General features: G+C 41.6%; 1 non-coding gene across 1 annotated transcript; it reads right to left on the bottom strand.

Annotated features, from left to right (window-relative positions):
- Positions 1-4,208: 4,208 nt before the first annotated feature.
- Positions 4,209-4,315, bottom strand: LOC131002832 (small nucleolar RNA R71). The gene has a single exon (XR_009094435.1). It is a non-coding gene; the product is annotated as a small nucleolar RNA R71 (small nucleolar RNA).
- Between the last annotated feature and the right edge of the window lie 16,124 nt (positions 4,316-20,439).

Here is a 20,439-nt window from a genome sequence, read left to right as displayed (position 1 = left end):
GTTTGATCAGCTCATGACTGATCACTGTCAGTTGAGGAAAATGTTCGAAGATCTCCTCAAGCAGAATCAGAAATTGGACAAGGAGATCAATGATGAACGAGCTAAGAATCAGACAATCATCTACTTTCCGGATGAAACTTGTCTTGATCAGCTAATCATGGAGAACAGCCGACTGGAAGAAAAGCTCAGAAACTCCAACTCAGAATGTGAAAGCATCTCATGAGATCAAGAGGCTCAATCACAAGCTGGAAGAAACAGTCAAGAACTGCATGATGCAGTCACCCATGATGAGCAACTTTCCATCGAAAGGCCTTGTTAAAAGCATTGGAGGAAAGGTTGCAGCTGACAAAGGAAAGAAGATCATGATCATTTCAAAGGACGATCCTTTTGAAATCACAACATCAGAAGAATCAAGAGATCATGATATGGATGAAGTTCGCAAGCGCAGACTGATGGCTAGATCAAATATTCCACCTCCACGGAGCTATAGACGAGCAAAGGAGGCCCCCAACCAGATCATCTTACTGAGAAGACTGGAAAGCAGATTTCAGTCAAAGATCGGGGAAGGAACATCAGGAATCAAGAAGAATCTTCCTCACCAATCCAGGGGGAAGAAAGGCCACGACAGTCAGAGACTGACATCAGTTCAGTTTCAGAAGGAACAACATCCATGGAGACCAAACACGGCTGAGTCCAGACGAGCTAAGCGACATCCACAACGACAAGCAACTGGACATCAGACAAGTCTCCATAAGTCTACAAAGACTCGAATATCTCAAGGAAGATACTTCGCCGAGCAAAGAAGACCTCAACCACTCATCAGACAGAATTGCTACAAGAGTGAGGCATTCAAAGGAATTTCTCAACAGAAGAATGCTTATGTGCCAACTGAAGCGCCAACAATGTCAATCAGACAATCAACAAAGCGCAAGAGATCAGCCAGACCAATTCTGAAGCAGATATGGGTTCCAAAGGGAACTCAAACTAACATCGAAGGACCCAAAAGCTTGATTGGGTGCCTGAAGCTACTCTTCCTTGCAGGTCAATGTCAGGAAACACAAAAAGAAGGAAGAGGTTAAAGCTTCAATCAGAACGTGGTATCTGGACAGTGGCTGCTTGAAGCACATGACGGGCTATAAAGAATATCTGTCTCAGTACGTTGAGAAAGCTGGATCCAAAGTTGCATTCGGAGACAACTCAATCGGAGAAACAAAAGGCTACGGTGTGCTCATAATGGGTAACGCCAGTATCAGTAATGTTAGCTTTGTTTCTGGTCTTAAACATAACTTGTTGTCTGTGAGTCAATTTTGTGACAGCGGTTTCACAGTGAAAATCAAGAAAGATGAATTCACTGTTAGAAACAATCAAAAGAAGGTGGTTCTGAAAGGATTCAGACAAGGGAGTCTCTACGTCGTTTCTTGGGAAGACATCCCACCAGAAACCTGCCTCATCAGCAAGAACAGCTTGGAGCTCAACTGGCTGTGGCACAAGAGACTCAACCATCTCAACTTCAAGACGATCAACAAACTTGCTAAACATCAACTGGTAGAAGGTCTTCCTTCTATTGTGTTTCAGAAGAAGCAAGAATGTGAAGCATGCCAAAGAGGAAAGCAGACACGGATGTCATTTAAGTCAAAGTCAGGACACTCCTCTGAAAGGGTTCTGCATCTACTTCACATTGATTTGTTTGGCCCGATCACTCCAAGAAGCTACAATGGTAGGAAGTACACCTTAGTAGTTGTGGATGATTATTCACGATATACTTGGGTTATCTTTCTATTCAAGAAGAAAGAGACGCTGGAGGAACTGCCAAAGCTGCTGAGAAGACTGAGCGTTGAAAAGGAAGTCAACATCATCAGCATCAGATCAGATCGTGAGACTAAGTTCCTCAATACTGTCATTCGTGAGTATTGTGATGAACAAGGAATCAGTCATCAAACTTCTGCAGCAAGAACTCCACAGCAGAACGGAGTTGCAGAAAGAAGAAACCGATCTTTGAAGGAAGCAGCAAGGACTATGCTAGCCGAATGATTTATGTTTAATTTACTCTATTTTTAAGGGTTTGTATGTGCATGTTTTAAGATAATCTTCTGGAAATTGGTTCGTTTATGGTGTATTTTATGCTTTGCAGGAGATTTAGGCTCTCGAGATGGAAGAATGCAGTTTTGGATGAATTTGGATGAATCTGGCGTTTTCCAGAGGAACCGACATCTCCAGAGCAGAGAAATCACCATTGCACTGGAGTCAGAGGAATCGCCAGAGAAATCAACATATCAGAGAAGTCGCTAGTCAGAGAAGTCAAGTCCTCAATTTCAGAGGAGTCACCATTCCTCTGAAGAAAGCCAGAGCAGAAGAAGGCCAGAGCTGAAGAAGACCAGAGCGGAAGACATTCCGCTGGCAAACCATTTCTCTGGCGAGGTCAGAGAAATCATCTAATCCTCTGGCGTGACCCGTTACTCTGCTGACATCCATTCCTCTGGCGAGAACAGCGAATTTAGCACGAGTGGGAGTATTTTCCAGAAGCGCACATCCAGCTAGAGAGTTGCCTTATTTTACACGATTTTATTACCATTAGAATTCTACTTTGCATGGCAACTTCCATGGTGATCCGAAGGAAATTTGAAATCTATAAATAGGTCTTCTTTTGACCTATTCAAGAGAGCACCAACCCCCGAACCCAAGCATTCATACTTTAGTTTTTAGCTTTAGAATCGCTACAATCGTTTTTCATTCGGTTTTTATATAATTTAGTTTTTACAATTGCATTCTATTTAATTATGTTTATGTTTTATTTAAGCATGTCTGGCTAGTTTCCTTTAGCTGATTCTAGGGTTTGTAAACAGTTGATTGAATTTATGTGATTTATTTGTTAATATCTTTGTGCCTTCCAGTTTATGATTCATAATTCCTGGTGCTTAATTTCTTGTGAATTATCTGATCAATAGTTTGCATGTTTAGCTATTCGGTTTGAGACCTAGCGGAGATAACTGTTTAGCGGATTCAGGAATGTATGATATGATTTTAACCTTGAGACCTAGCGGAGATAGGTGGATCATAGGGAGCTATTCTTAGGAGCTATTGGGAGTTAGTATATTTTCTTGAGACCTAACGGAGATAGATAATTTACTAATCTACGATCGTTGCTGCTCTAGCGAGAGTAATTGATTAATTAAGTGATCTCTCATCATAACTGGATTAAATTGGTACATAGGATTAATAGATTTATTGCGTAGATTTAATTGATGAATTTACTACCCTAGGATCAGTTGTCTTTTAATACTTGATTTTTCCTACGTGTTTAGATTTATCGTTATTTGCGTTTTAGTTTAAATCAATCTTTACTTTCATTGCCTGAATATTACTAGAGTTTAATTAGGATTATTTGGAGTGATTCGTTATAATAGTCCCTGTGGATACGATACTCGGTTACTAATTATTTGCTACAATTGCATCGTGTTAGTTGCGATATTTGTTGCTAAGAAATTAGTGATCAACTTTTTGGCGCCGTTGCCGGGGACTATTTAGAATTGACTTTAATATTTCTGATTAGACTTAAGCATTATTTCAGGCGTTATAAGCTTATTTTTATTTTCTAGTTTTTAAATTTCTGTTTTTGTTTGTTGTCTCAGGCGTGTATGATCACGAGATCCAAAGGAAATGAACATCTAGTACCTTTGAACTTGGAAATCGAAAAGCAACATAAAAGAGACAACCGCGAAAAGAAGAAGCAAGCAATGGCAGAGCAACAGAATAACATGGACCTTGAAACTCTTGTGCGAGCCGTGACAAACCTTCAGAGGCAGCTAGATGAAGAGAGAGAGCGCAACCGGGCTCCTCCACTAGAGCCACCACTGAATCACATGTATCAGCCTCGGGTTGATCAATTTCAAGGAGGGAGATGGGGACCAACTGTGCAGGCTAACACGTTTGAGCTAAAGCCGGGATTGATAAACATGGTGCAAGCTGAACAGTTTAGTGGAGCGGCTTCTGAAAATCCGCATGCTCACATTACCCAGTTTCTAGATATCTGTGACACTATTAAGCAGAATGGAGTGCCACCTGATGCCATCAGAATGAAGATGTTTGGATTCTCTCTCAGAGACAGAGCAAATGAGTGGTTCAAGAGTTTGGACAGAGGTGCTATTACTGGATGGGAGGATTTGTGTAGAGCTTTCCTGGCAAAATACTTTCCTACTTCTAAAGCTCAGAAAATCATTGCAGAGATTTCTCACTTTTCCCAGCTAGGAGATGAGACCATTCATGATGCCTGGGAAAGATTTCGTGAGCTGCTCAGGAACTGTCCACAACATGGTTTCACGGAGGATCAGCAAATCATTCACTTTTATAATGGTTTGACTGGTCTAACAAAAAGTATGGTGGATGCCACTGCAGGTGGATGTCTTCTCCATAGAAATACAAAGAAAGCTTATCGAGTGATAGAAGAGATGGCCTCCAACAGTTACCAATGGCCGAATGACAGAAATTCTACGAGAAGAATTGCAGCTGTAAACGAGGAGAGAAGTGATTTTAAAGAGAAATACGAAGCTCTTCAAAAGCAGTATGAGTTGGAGAGAAAAGCACTGCTAGCCAAAATCCCTCAGCAGCCGATTTTATCCGATGTGGCACAGTCTGAAGATGCTAATTTTGTCCAGCGGCAGTCCCAATTCCATAGGCCAAACTATCAGGGACATCAGGGTGGAAATCCTCCGTATCATCCAAATAATAGGAATCATCCAAATTTTTCCTATTCAAATCCCAACGATGCTTTGCAACCTCCACCAGGATTTTCTGTTTCTAGTGGGGGAGTAATCAATGAGCCAAAGAAAGATTCAATGGAGGAAATGATGAAGCAATTATTGGTAAAGGTCACCGAGATGGAGGCAAACTCGGCAAACTTGGGAACCAAAATGTTCAGTATGGAGCAAAATGTGTCAGCACTGTCCAAGCAAGTGCAGATATTGGAGACTCAAGTTGGCCAGATGGCCAACCAAGCAGCTGCGCAGCACAAGCCAGGCCAATTTCCTAGCAACGCTCAGTTCAATCCGAAGAGCCAACATCAACAGCCTCAGCAAAATCAGCAATGTCATTCCATCCGGGTGGTTCATAATTCAGTTGAGGATAAAGAGCAGCGGAATCATGCAGAGCAGATGAATCACCATTCCTCTGCAGAGATCAGAGGAATCGTACAGAGCAGCGGGACGGCAGGGACGACAAGGATGTCAAGGAAAAAAATGTAGAGATTATGGAGGATGATGACCTGGAGATGATTGTGTGCGATTCGCCACCTACTTCTAAGGTATCGTCGAATACCTCTGCTGTTAAGAAGCCTATTCCTACTCCTACGTTTCCCAGGCCAGAGTACAAGCCTGTAGCACCTTTCCCTCTTCCATCCCCGAGGCCAAGATTAGATGAGCAAAGCTCCAAATTTTTGGAGACATTTAAGAAGTTGGCTGTGAATATTCCTTCCGTGGAGATCTTGAGAAATAAGCCAAACGAGGTGCAAATTGTGAAGGCTGTGATGGAAAAGAAGAGTGCATTCAATGAATTTGAGGAGGTGCTCGCAGTGAAGGAGTATCAGTTGGCTCCAAAGAGAGAAGATCCGGGCAGCTTCAATATTCCTGTGAAGATTGGAAAGTCATTATTTGAGAAAGTAATGTGTGACACCGGAGCAAGCATAAATGTCATGCCTCTCAAAGTGTATAGGAAGTTGCAACTGGGGGATTTGAAGCCAACTAACAAGACGATTCAGCTTATTGATAAGTCTTGCTCGACACCTCTAGGAGTTGCGGAAGATGTGCTTGTGAAGGTGAGTGATTTTTTCTTCCCAGTCGACTTTGTAGTGTTGGATATTCCGGAGGATCCAAAGATGCCTTTGCTGTTAGGGAGACCTTTCCTTGCCACATGTGGAGCAAAGCTAGATATGCAAAGGGGGACGATGACATTGGGAGCCTATGGGGAAACTGTGATTTTCAAGAAACCTCCACCAAAGGAAGTTCCCCAGAATGAAGTGGTTAATTTGGCTGACAGTTTTCTAGCAAAGTCGGAGGATGAAGAAGTTGAGAAAAAATGAGCTGCCCAAGGATGAAGCCAAGAAAAAGACTCCAAAACCAAAAGAAGTTCTGAGTTTTGAGATGTGTCTGTTTTTGGAGCATGATGGGGGGTCTTTGAAAACCCATACCCCCAAGAAGAAGAAAGTGAAATTCCGGATTTTTCGGAACAAGAATGAGAAGGGGGCAATGCTGGTGGAGGATGTTCGAGCCAAGAGAAGTGTTTTGGTGGAGAGGGCACCCAAGAGTAGAAAAGCTTTCCAATGGTTAGAGTGTTGTTTCCGACCTCCATGAGTTTTTGAGGTATCGTCGAGCTCTAGACGTTAAATTAAGCACTTATTGGGAGGTAACCCAATTGTTTTTCTTTGTTTTGTTTTCCTTTCTTTCTGTTTCGTTTTGTTTCTCTTTGTTTCTTTGTTTAGTTTGGGGCAGGTGTTTCTCTGCCAGATTTCTGGTGGTCTTCATGTTCCAGCGCAGCCGCTCTCTTCGCTGCACTTTTCCACGTTGCACATGTCCAGCGCAGCCATTTTCTTTGTTGCATCTGTCCAGCGCAACCACTTTTTACTCTGCCCAAGGCCGCAAACCCACCTTTTCACCGCCTCTCACGAAGATTCAGTTTTTCATTGCCGATAATCAGGGACGTTTTCTACACTCTTCGTATTTCTTTTATGCCCTGAGGACATGGCATGCTTTAAGTGTGGGGGAGTGGTGTTTTGTTGCTTATATTTTTCAAAAATTGGGCGAAATTGATTTTTCTATGCTTAGTTTTTGGTCTCGAATCTGGCTAATTTTTATGAATTTGTGGAAGAGAAGATGGTTTTCGATGTGAATTTCGGGTTTGTGAATGAATGGAGGATATTCTTGTTTTACCTTTGATATATGTTTCTTGTTTGTGCAAAGAATTATGAGTTTTGTTGCAACACTTTTGTAAGTTAGTAAAACGTGATTTGTCCGGTAGATGCTAGAAGGAGTGTTGTCATTGTGATTGCCTACGATCGTATCTTATCTGTGAAAATGTTGGACGAATTGCCAACTTCAAAATTGCCAGCTCTGAAACATCTGGCCTGTTCTAAAAACGTGATAGCTCTGAGTCTCTGCTCCTCTAGTTTAACTATGAGCATGGGAAACCACGTGAAAAGACTTTGGATTACATCCAAATGGTTTTATTTCATGAATTATGGCTTAACTGTCGAAATCTCAAAGCACACAAAGTGTGAAAATTGGTGATATTGATTATAAAGGCGATCACATTAGGGAATTCACTTCTAGCGGAGAATTGGGTCTGATCGAATTACTTGCATTACTCTTGTGTTGCTTCTTAAACTTTTAGTTACTTGCATGATCGAGAGATATGTGTTGACTGTAAAGTTTTGAATTGACTTTGTGAATGTTTGATTGGAAATTTACATTGTTGAAATCAATTTCGGCTAAGGATTCATATAGATTTTGCTTGAGGACAAGCAAAAGTCTGGAAATTGGTACGTTTATGGTGTATTTTATGCTTTGCAGGAGATTTAGGCTCTCGAGATGGAAGAATGCAGTTTTGGATGAATTTGGATGAATCTGGCGTTTTCCAGAGGAACCGACATCTCCAGAGCAGAGAAATCACCATTGCACTGGAGTCAGAGGAATCGCCAGAGAAATCAACATGTCAGAGAAGTCGCTAGTCAGAGAAGTCAAGTCCTCAATTTCAGAGGAGTCACCATTCCTCTGAAGAAAGCCAGAGCGGAAGAAGGCCAGAGCTGAAGAAGACCAGAGCGGAAGACATTCCGCTGGTGACCCATTCCGCTGGCAAACCATTTCTCTGGCGAGGTCAGAGAAATCATCTAATCCTCTGGCGTGACCCGTTACTTTGGTGACATCCATTCCTCTGGCGAGAACTACGAATTTAGCACGAGTGGGAGTATTTTCCAGAAGCGCACATCCAGCTGGAGAGTTGCCTTATTTTACACGATTCTATTACCATTAGAATTCTACTTTGCATGGCCACCTCCATGGTGATCCGAAGGAAATTTGAAATCTATAAATAGGTCTTCTTTTGACCTATTCAAGAGAGCACCAACCCCCGAACCCAAGCATTCATACTTTAGTTTTTAGCTTTAGATTTTTATTGTTTTCTAGTTTTCAAGGCTTGGATCAAGATTGAAGATTCAATCGCTACAATCGTTTTTCATTCGGTTTTTATATAATTCAGTTTTTACAATTGCATTCTATTTAATTATGTTTATGTTTTATTTAAGCATGTCTGGCTAGTTTCCTTTAGCTGATTCTAGGGTTTGTAAACAGTTGATTGAATTTATGTGATTTATTTGTTAATATCTTTGTGCCTTCCAGTTTATGATTCATAATTCCTGGTGCTTAATTTCTTGTGAATTATCTGATCAATAGTTTGCATGTTTAGCTATTCGGTTTGAGACCTAGCGGAGATAACTGTTTAGCGGATTCAGGAATGTATGATATGATTTTAACCTTGAGACCTAGCGGAGATAGGTGGATCATAGGGAGCTATTCTTAGGAGCTATTGGGAGTTGGTAGATTTTCTTGAGACCTAACGGAGATAGATAATTTACTAATCTACGATCGTTGCTGCTCTAGCGAGAGTAATTGATTAATTAAGTGATCTCTCGTCATAACTGGATTAAATTGGTACATAGGATTAATAGATTTATTGCGTAGATTTAATTGATGAATTTACTACCCTAGGATCAGTTGTCTTTTAATACTTGATTTTTCCTACGTGTTTAGATTTATCGTTATTTGCGTTTTAATTTAAATCAATCTTTACTTTCGTTTCCTGAATATTACTCGAGTTTAATTAGGATTATTTGGAGTGATTCGTTATAATAGTCCCTGTGGATACGATACTCGGTTACTAATTATTTGCTACAATTGCATCGTGTTAGTTGCGATATTTGTTGCTAAGAAATTAGTGATCACCGAATCAAAACTCCCCTTGAAATTTTGGGCCGAAGCAGTCAACAACGCATGCTACACGCAGAATCGCTCCTTCCTCACTCAGAGACATGGAAAAACTCCATACGAGCTATGGAAGAACAGAAAGCCTTCGATTGCCTACTTTCATGCTTTTGGTTCTAAGTGTTTCATCCACATCAATGAAAAGAAGAGGTTAAACACTTTCGATAGCAAGGCTGATCCAGGAGTCTTCCTTGGATACTCCGGAACAGAACGTTCAAGCAAAGCATATCGAGTGTTTAACTCTCAAACTCTTTGTGTTGAAGAAACACCTCATGTGATCTTTGATGAGTCTACAGATGATTTCAGGAAACAAGAAGCTGAAAAGTGTGTCCAAAACACTGAAGGTTCCAAAGCTGAAATCCACAACACCGAGCCCTCTACTGTCTTGGTGTGGGGACCAGGCAAAGATGAAGCTACTGAGATGCTTCAGTATCAGAAGATCAACCAAAGGTCTGAAGTTCAGACTGGAGCCAATGCAGATGGCATCAGTCAAGGGGGAACTCCAGTTGCTGAAGATCGAGTTGAACATGGTGAAGCAGATCCAGCTTAACTCTCCCCTGCTCCAGAAGGTGCTCAACACCTCAGAACGATTCTGACCGAAGAAGCCCCACCATCTCCAGAAGAGATCAAGAAGTATCGAAGATAGTTTGAACTCCACTCAAATGAGAACATCATTGGAGAACCATCAGATGGCGTCAAGACTCGAAGATCAATGTGCAACCTCATCTTCGACATCAACCAGAACTGCATCAACGAAGATAAGATTTTCAGCTGTTTCTTATCATCTACAGAGCCCAAGGATATTGAAGAAGCTCTGAAGTCTACTCATTGGGTCATCGCAATGCTAGAAGAACTAAATGAATTCAACCGGAATTCAGTTTGGGAGCTTGTGGATCGACCAGATGATGCTAAGGTGATTGGCTTGAAATGGATTTTTAAGAATAAGGAAGACGAAGAAGGAAACGTTGGGAGAAATAAAGCAAGGCTTGTAGCTAAAGGATACAGTCAAGAAGAAGGAATCGACTACAATGAGACGTTCGCTCCAGTTGCCAGATTGGAAGCAGTCAGACTCTTCTTAGCCTTCGCAGCTCACAAAGGTTTCAAGGTACACCAAATGGATGTCAAGTGTGCATTTCTCAATGGAGTGCTCACAGATGAAGTCTATGTAGAACAACCTCCTGGGTTTGAGGTTGCTGGACCAGAAAAGGTGTACAACCTGAAAAAAGCGCTCTATGGATTGAAGCAAGCACCAAGAGCATGGTATGATACTCTCTCGGAGTATCTTGTTGAACAAGGTTTCAAGAAAGGATCTGTGGACAGAACTCTGTTCACTCTCAAAGAAGGAGAAGATCTCTTGCTTGTTCAGATTTATGTCGATGACATAATTTTCGGATCCAAATCCGAACACATGTGCAAGAAGTTTGCTGACATCATGACCAACAAGTTTCAAATGTCCGATGATGGGAGAAATGAATTTCTTTCTCGGATTGCAAGTCAAGCAGACCAACGAAGGAATACTGATCAGTCAGTCCAAGTATGCCAAGGAACTGATAGCCAAGTTCGGTATTCAGCACATGAAGTCAGTCAAGATCCCAATGAACACAAACTGGAAAGTTGATCCAGGTTCAGAAGGAAAATCTGTCTCTTCGACAAAGTACAGAGAAATCATTGGATCTCTGCTGTATTTGACTGCGAGCAGACCAGACATCGCATTTGCAGTCGGGGTATGTGCAAGATATCAATCGGATCCAAAGGAAGCTCATTTGGATGCAGCAAAGCGGATTCTAAGATATCTTAAAGGCACACCCAATTTAGGATTGTGGTATCCAGCAGACGACGACATCAAGCTCACCGGATATTCAGACTCTGACTTCGGTGGATGCAAGCTTAATCGTAAATCAACCTCCGGAACATGTCAATTCCTAGGCAACAAGCTCATTTCATGGTATTCAAAGAAGCAGACTTCAGTCGCCACCTCTACAACTGAAGCTAAATATGTTGCTGCCGGAAGCTGTTGCTCACAAATCCTGTGGTTAGTCCATCAATTAAAGGACTATGGGATCGACGAAAAGGAAGTTCCTATCTATTGCGACAGCTCCAGTGCTATTGCAATCTCCCAGAATCCAGTTCATCACACTAGAGTTAAACATATTGCTATTCAACATCACTTTATCCGTGATCATGTCGAAAAGAAGAATATCTCTGTGGAATGAATTCCCACTGCTGTTCAAAGAGCGGACCTGCTGACCAAGGCTCTTCCAGAAGAGAGGTTCATTGATCTATGTGGAAAGATCGGCCTCATCAACCCTGAAGAGTGATGCTGTGTTTGAAGACTTACTCAAACAGTCATGTTGACTGGTGGTCACCAACTGCTCATCTAAAGAAGAAGACATCCTGATGAATCAACCAGGATCAAGTGGTATCAACTGACTACAATGTTCAGTTGATCAGTAAGTTTTTTTTAAAGCTTACTTTTAAAATAAGTTATTCCAGTTTAGAGTTTTATGTTTTTAGTTCAAAAACTTTTCTCTAACTGATCAGTTTCTTTCAAAAACTTTAACTGATTGTTGGAAAATTGAATATCCGAGAAGGACAAAAGTCTTTAAAAAGGAAAATCTGTTTTGATGGAACTTGTCCTGATCTTTTACCAAAAATCTTTCCAACCTTTTGCCTCTGCAATAAAATTTCTTGAGAAGCTCATTGACATGACAGAATGCAATGATGCTGATTTATGCTTAATTGTGCTAAATTTTGGGGTTTATATGAGCTTTATTTTAAGAGAATCTTCTGGGAAATGGTGCGTTTTATGGCTTGTTTGATGCTTTGCAGGAGATTTAGGTTTTTAGATGGAAGAATAAAATTTTGGAGATTTCGGGGTTAAAGAGGTGTTTTTAGCATAACTCTGTAGCCTAGAGCAGAGCAGCATAGCTCTATCGCCAAAGCCCGCGCTCCAGACTAGACCAGAGAAGTCAGCCGAAGCCCCGAGTCAGAGAAATCAATCTCCAGAGCAGCGAAGCCCGCGCTGAAAGCGCCAGAGGAATCGAAGTCCCAGCGGAATCGAAGTCCATTACAGCGGAATCGCAAAGTCCATTACAGCGGAATCGAGAAGCCAGAGAAATCACCATTCCTCTGGCGATAGCAGCGAAATCACAATTCCGCTGGCAGCCCATCCCGCTGGCGAGAGCCAGAGCGGAAGCCGTTCCGCTGGCGAGAGCCGCGATTTCCGCCATAGTGGAGATTATTTCCAGAGCGCGCGTTACAGCTGGACTTACCTTCCTTTGCACGATTCTATTCCTTTTAGAGTCCGGCTTTGCATGAAAACTTCCATAGTGATCAAGAAGGATTTGAAGTCTATAAATAGGGCCTAGTTTTTCTTTCAGATACAATTTTCCTTGCCCTAATTTTCGTCTTTCCTGGAGATCAACTTTCCCTTGGCAGCCGCAACCTTAGACTTAGATTTATTAGTTTACTTTGATTACGTTCATACTTTTGCTTTAGCTTTCAGTACCGACGATTTCTCTTTTCATTCCAGAGTAGTTATTTTATTGCGTTTTAATTTATTCTCTTGTTTTATGTTTACTTCTATTTCTTTGCATGTTCTTAATTTAAGCATGAGTAGCTAAACTTTTAATTCGGCGAGAATAATGAAACTCTAGTTTAATTATCTGTGAGACCTAATTGGTTTAAAATTGATTCCTATTGATTCCGATTAATTCCTAGGTTCAATGATAATTCTGATTTTATTTAAGTCTGATCAACTTAGGTTTAATTGGATTATAGTCAATTAGCACCTCCAATCCGTAATTGTTGGAATAGGGCTGATTAGTGACAAAACTAGCATGTTTGTAGTAGGAATAAATTGGTGGATTAATTATTACTAGCGTATCTAGGATAATTGGTCTAAATTGAGTTCCTTCCTCTTAATGCTGTTAGAATATTAAATCTAAGACTGGCGTATCCAGCTAGGTTATATTTTAATAAGGGAAATAGACAAGACCAGCGTATCTAGCTGTTTATCGACATAGTAAGTAGGAATTGGGGTATGTCAGTGCGTATCACGGTATCCTATAAGTGGTTGGTTGATAGGGATTGATTAATTATTGCGTCGAGGATCAGAGTTGAATTAGAGTGGATTTATTTGAGCCGAATTACCTTTTTGTTGATTTACTTCAAGCGTATTTTATTTAATTCTGCATTCTTAGTTTAATTAACTCCTCTTAAATTTAAGGCGTGGTGCCATCACCGAATTTATAGATTTAGGGATTTGAATGAGTTTTAACTGCTCTCTGTGGGATCGACGCTGCTTACCAATATACTAATTTATTTTGGTAATTCCGCAGGAATTATTTGGTGGTATACGACGTCCACCAAATTGACGCTGTTGCCGGGGAGCGGTGTTAATCTAATTCTTTTCCCTTTGTCTATTTTTTTTTCTTTGTTTATGAGCAGATCGTCCAAGCCGAAACTCCTATACGAAAGTGAGATCGAGAAAACAGAAAAGAGACTGAGAAATTAGGCTAAGGCGAGGAAGTTGCTGGAACAGTTCACAGAGGCAGAAACTGATTGTGAGGAGGAAGTTAAGTCAAATTCCGACGAGAGCACCGGAGATGACATGGCTGACGATCCTAGTCTGTGTGACCTCTCCAGTCACGAGGCTGATGACCCCCCAACTCCGATCCGCATGCCGGCAACTGCTTCCGGTATTGAGATTAAGCTTGGATTGCTTAATGTTCTCCCGAAATACTATGGTAAAAAGGGAGAAGATCCGTACAACTTCTTGAGCGAATTCATCAAGATCTGCAAGGTACAGAAGCGCCCTACTGATGTAACGGAGGAACACTTCAGATTAGATGCTTTTCCCTTCACCATGACAGCAGAGGCGAACTCTTGGTTCGCGAGTCTTCCACCTTATTCTATCACTACGTGGGCGGAGATGAAAAGGCTATTCCTGGAGCACTTTTTCCCTCCTACCAAGACTAATGCGCTTAAGAAGGAAATCAGTGGTGCAAAGCAGGAGTATGATGAGTCCTTAAGCACTTATTGGACCAGGTTCAGGAGATTGGTGGACAGCTGTCCGAACCACAAATTCTCTGAAGGAGATCTGTTGCAATATTTCTACCAAGGGATGACCGTTGACACTAAGAATTTGGTGAACTCAGCAAGTGGAGGTGGATTTTCCCAGAATACTGTGAGTGAAGCCAAACGATTGATTCAACACTTGGTGGATGCAACGAGGGAGTATGATGAGCCACGCATTCAAATGCTCAAGAAAGCTGCTCAAGCAAGTTCATCGGATTTTGAGGATAAATTCGAAGCAAGGATAGGGAAATTGGAGAGAATGTTGAGCACTGTGGTGGAGAAGGTCGCAACGGCTGGACAACCATCAGAGAAGCCATGTGGAGCATGCGGTAATCCAAGCCACACCAGCCTGCAATGCACAGGAGATGAGGAAGAATATGAAGCCCAAGTGAATTCTTCCCATAATTTTTACAGCTGCGACGCGCCACTGCCCCATTTGCCCAAACTGGGACCAATACTCAAACAATCACAATGCGCCATGGAGAAACCACCCCAATTTCCGTTGGAGGGATCCAGAGCAGAGGCAACCACAGTAGCCACCAGCGATGCAACCGCCGCAGCAGCAGAACTACCGTCCTCCTCATCAAAGGACGGGATATCAAGCTTCACAAGCTCAGCAACATCCTCCCGAGAAGCAAGGCAAGTCACTGGAGGAGATGATGGCGGACTTGATTGGTAATCAACAATTTTTGCAGAATAATGTGCAACAACTCCAACAATCCCAAGCCGAGCAGAAGGTGCAGATAGAGGGGTTAGCTCGTCAAGTGTCTCAGCTTGCAACGTCCGTGAATCAACTCAAGGGCCATCAAGGTAAATTGCCATCGCAAGTCCAATTGAATCCAATGGAGAACGTCAGTATGATTACTTTGAGGAGCGGTACAGAGGAATCGCCAGAGGAATCAACAGTCAGAGCAGAGACGCGCTGCAGAGAAATGGATTCCCGCTCTGGCGACCTTCTATTCTCTGCAGCGAACAGAGGTTTAACAGTTGAGCAGAAGGGCAAGGGAGCAGCACTTGAGTCCACCGAGGAGGAACAAACCAAGGTCTCTAAACCTTCGAGCCTATCTGATTCTAGGGTTGCAATATCAGTTCCCTTCCCAGGACGATTAGCAAGGAAGAAGCCTGATGAAGAGATCAATGACTTCATGAAGATATTTGGAAAGTTGGAGATTAATCTTCCTTTCCTCCAAGCACTCAAACTCCCTCATCTAAGCAAGTTTTTGAAGGACTTCATCGATGGAAAGTCTAAGAAATCTGGAAAGATTGTGATGGGCGAGAACGTGTCATCAGTGATACGAAAAGAGTTGCCGCCCAAATGCAAGGATCCAGGTATGTTTTCTCTGCCTTGTTTCATCGGTGATACTAATATTGAGCATGTTATGTGTGATCTAGGAGTTTCTATTAATGTCATGCCCTTAGCTGTTTATAATAACCTAATTGGTGTGAAGTTGGTGGCTACTAAAGTGGTGATTCAGTTGGCTGATGGGTCACGTGTTCATCCTGAGGGTCTTCTAGAGAATGTCTTTGTGAAAGTGAATAATTTTGTTTATCCTGCTGATTTCTATGTGGTGAAAATGAGTGGTATGCAGTCGAAGGAGTTAGCTTGTGTTCTGTTAGGTCGTCCTTTCTTAAGGACCACTAGGGCAGTCATTGATGTTTATAGTGGTACTATTTGTTTGGATTATCATGGAGGAAAGTTTACTTTCAACATTGATGATACCATGAAAAGTCCCCGTGCTGTTAAAACTGTTTGTCCCACTGATGTTGCTGACCCTTTTGTCTAAGAACATCTTGAGACCAACTCTGTGCAGGACAAATTTCTTCATCTTGACCCGAAACTCGCAGGTTCTGGACATACGAACTGTTTTCCCAAACGGAAGCCACGCGACAGAAGGCTGCATTTTGATGTGGAACCACCCGACTTAAAAGATAAGTGTGTGGAGGAGCTTCGTCTTGAAGCTTATAACACCACGATGTGGTATAAGGATCGCACCTCGAAGTGGCACGACAAGAACTTGAAAGGAAAAACATTTACAGTCGGCCAAAAAGTACTTTTGTTCCAGTCAAAGCTGCGATTGATGACCGGAAAATTGAAGACGAAATGGATTGGCCCCTTCGTAATACAGTCTGTTTGCCCAGACGGGGCGTTTGAGATTCGCAGTTTAGATACGGCTAAGATATTCACCGTGAATGGACAACGTTTGAAGCCGTTTTATGATGCCTCTTCTTTAGTTCCAGCGGAGTCTGTTTCGCTGTTGGTTCCAGGCATTGTTTGACCTCGAAGATGTAGTCGAGCTGGCGACTTTCAAATCTAGCGCTTGGTGGGAGGCAACCCACAGTTGGTTTGTTTTTAGTTTTTTGTTTTTGTTGTTCTTGTTTTGTTTTTAGTTGGTGTTTTGTTCTTTATCTTAAGTTAGGTTGCTATGCGGATACTATGCTTCTGGAGGTGTTCATGTTTCTACAGCTCTCCTCTGCTATGCCAGCACCACCACTCACTCCTCTGCCCTGCCAGCGCCGCCGTCTCTACTCTGCACAGACCGCACACCCCACTCTTCACCACCTCTCACGATGCTTCAGTTTTTCATTGCCAATACTCAGGGACGTTTTCTAAACTCTCCTTATTTCTTTTATGCCCTGAGGACATGGCATGCTTTAAGTGTGGGGGAGGGGGGGTTTTATTGTGTTTATGCTTTCAATTGGGCAAGATTAGTCTTTCTATGCTTAGTTTTGGTCTCGAATCTTGCTAATTTTTATGAATTTGTGGAAGAGTAGATGATTTTCGATGCGCGTTTCGGGTTTGTGTTCGTTTGGTGGTTATTCTTGTTTTACCTTCAATATATGTTTCTTGATTGTGCAAAGAATTATGAGTTTTGTTGCAACATTTTTGTAAGTTAGTAAAATGTGATTTGTCCGGTAGATGCTAGAAGGAGTGTTGTCATTGTGATTGCCTACGATCGTATCTTATTTGTGAAAATGTTGGACGAATTGCCAACTTTGAAATTGCCAGCTCTGAAACATCTGGCCTGTTCTGAAAATATGATAGCTCTGAGTCTCTGCTCCTCTAGTCTAACTATGAGCATGGGAAACCACGTGAAAAGACTTTGGATTACATCCAAATGGTTTTATTTCATAAATTATGGCTCAACTGTCGAAAATCTTAAGCACAAAAAGTGTGAAAAATGGTGATATTGATTATAAAGGCGATCACATTAGGGAATTCACTTCTAGCGGAGAATTGGGTCTGATCGAATTACTTGCATTACTCTTTTGTTGCTTCTTAAACTTTGAGTTACTTACATGATCGAGAAGATGTGTGTTGATTGTAAAATCTTGAATTGACTTGTGAATGTTTGGATTGGAAATTAGCATTGTTGAAATCAATCTCTTCCTAGGATTCATCTGGATTTTGCTTGAGAACAAGCAAAAGGCTAAGTGTGGGGGGTTGATTTATGCTTAATTGTGCTAAATTTTGGGGTTTATATGAGCTTTATTTTAAGAGAATCTTTTAGGAAATGGTGCGTTTTATGGCTTGTTTGATGCTTTGCAGGAGATTTAGGTTTTTAGATGGAAGAATACAATTTTGGAGATTTCGGGGTTAAAGAGGTGTTTTTAGCATAACTCTGTAGCTAGAGCAGAGCAGCATAGCTCTATCGCCAAAGCCCGCGCTCCAGATCAGACCAGAGAAGTCAGCCGAAGCCCCGAGTCAGAGAAACCAATCTCCAGAGCAGCGAAGCCCAGCGCTGAAAGCGCCAGAGGAATCGAAGTCCCAGCGGAATCGAAGTCCATTACAGCGGAATCGCAAAGTCCATTACAGCGGAATCGAGAAGCCAGAGAAATCACCATTCCTCTGGCGATAGCAGAGAAATCACAATTCCGCTGGCAACCCATCCCGCTGGCGAGAGCCAGAGCGGAAGCCGTTCCGCTGGCGAGAGCCGCGATTTCCGCCATAGTGGAGATTATTTCCAGAGCGCGCGTCACAGCTGGACTTACCTTCCTTTGCACGATTCTATTCCTTTTAGAGTCTGGCTTTGCATGAAAACTTCCATAGTGATTAAGAATGATTTGAAGTCTATAAATAGGGCCTAGTTTTTCTTTCAGATACAATTTTCCTTGCCCTAATTTTCGTCTTTCCTGGAGATCAACTTTCCCTTGGCAGCCGCAACCGTAGACTTAGATTTATTAGTTTACTTTGATTACGTTCATACTTTTGCTTTAGCTTTCAGTACCGACGATTTCTCTTTTCATTCCAGAGTAGTTATTTTATTGCGTTTTAATTTATTCTCTTGTTTTATGTTTACTTCTATTTCTTTGCATGTTCTTAATTTAAGCATGAGTAGCTAAACTTTTAATTCGGCGAGAATAATGAAACTCTAGTTTAATTATCTGTGAGACCTAATTGGTTTAAAATTGATTCCTATTGATTCCGATTAATTCCTAGGTTCAATGATAATTCTGATTTTATTTAAGTATGCTCAACTTAGGTTTAATTGGATTATAGTCAATTAGCACCTCCAATCCGTAATTGTTGGAATAGGGCTGATTAGTCACAAAACTACCATGTTTGTAGTATGAATAAATTGGTGGATTAATTATTACTAGCGTATCTAGGATAATTGGTCTAAATTGGGTTCCTTCCTCTTAATGCTGTTAGAATATTAAATCTAAGACTGGCGTATCCAGCTATGTTATATTTTAATAAGGGAAATAGATAAGACTAGCGTATCTAGCTGTTTATCGACATAGTAAGTAGGAATTGGGGTATGTCAGTGCGTATCACGGTATCCTATAAGTGGTTGGTTGATAGGGATTGATTAATTATTGCGTCGAGGATCAGAGTTGAATTAGAGTGGATTTATTTGAGCCGAATTACCTTTTTATTGATTTACTTCAAGCGTATTTTATTTAATTCTGCATTCTTAGTTTAATTAACTCCTCTTAAATTTAAGGCGTGGTGGCATCACCGAATTTATAGATTTAGGGATTTGAATGAGTTTTAACTGCTCTCTGTGGGATCGACCCTGCTTACCAATATACTAATTTATTTTGGTAATTCCGCAGGAATTATTTGGTGGTATACGACGTCCACCAGATGCCTTTCAACTTTTTGAAGACGCAGTCCCTCGCAGTGACGACGGACGCGAATTTTTCTTCAAATGCATTTTAGGCATAATTTTCGAATATATTTTCATCTTCTCACATGGTTCACATCTTGTCTATTTATACCATGTTGTCTTCTCAATTTTTCTGCATCAACTAACAACTCTCCACAGCCTTCACTGTGAGAAAAATTTTCAACATTTCCAAAGTTGCAGAGAAAAATTGTTCCGACGAAAGGAGAAATCTATGACTGCAAAGTCATGGAGTGGAAGAATGACGCTCACATACCTGGTCTTCATCGGACCCTTCCACTGGATCTCAACGTCTCTCCGACGTCAAAGTTTGCTCTACCCTCACTTGTATCCAGCGAAGCGAGTGTCTTCCATCCTCATGCCCGGCACATCGGCTTGAAGTACCTGTCTGAAGAAGACAGACTTCACCTGGCTCTCAGGAAAGCCTCTCGCCTTTTGGTGAAACTTCGATGTGGTGCAACAGCAATGAGTAGGAGCTCACTGCCATCCGGCGCAATATCGACAGTGCTAGTCCTCACGACTGCCACTGATTCGATTTTTCATCCTCACCTCCTCTTTTCCCCATGTATGACGAGGCACGTTTTGATATACTTCTTTCATCAAAGCCTTGCCATGCATTTCCTTCACTTCTTCTCCCCACTTCTCGCACTCTTATAATTCTTCTCTTCTCGTCTGTCTATTCGCCCTCTGGATTGTATGCATAGCTGCATCTCATGTTTATCTCTAACATGCTATGCATACTTTCCTTTCCTACTGTCGCAGCCCGCCGTCTAGCCAGTGATAGCGTAGACCGGGTATCGATACGACTAAATAAAAGAAGGAAACAAAGGCTAGAAAACTGATCTCATCTTTATGCGGAAGCAAGGTAACAATTCATACTAACTTTAGCAGCATAACATCCTTTCTAGATCATAAACATCGGCATCGCTATAAAAACCAAAGCATCAGAGTTTTGTCAACATTTACAAACGGTCGTAGTTCAATATTTACAAGGATTCAATATATACAGAGTTACACAACAAAAGGGTGATCAAACTATATGTATGGAGACATATAGCTGAGAGTGTATTCCTTAATTAAGTCTAGAACAACTCAAAAACATAATGCTGCCATAGAGATGAAAGTATGACAGAAGGTGATCATCCGAAACAACAATCCCCGCCAACACCAAGCCATCCTCCGACCATGCTTATCCTGCACATTTAGAA

The sequence above is a fragment of the Salvia miltiorrhiza genome, unplaced genomic scaffold (genome assembly GCF_028751815.1).
Source record: "Salvia miltiorrhiza cultivar Shanhuang (shh) unplaced genomic scaffold, IMPLAD_Smil_shh fragScaff_scaffold_21, whole genome shotgun sequence".
In the NCBI taxonomy this organism is placed as follows: Eukaryota; Viridiplantae; Streptophyta; class Magnoliopsida; order Lamiales; family Lamiaceae; genus Salvia; species Salvia miltiorrhiza.
This window is presented reverse-complemented; position numbering and strand designations above follow the sequence as displayed.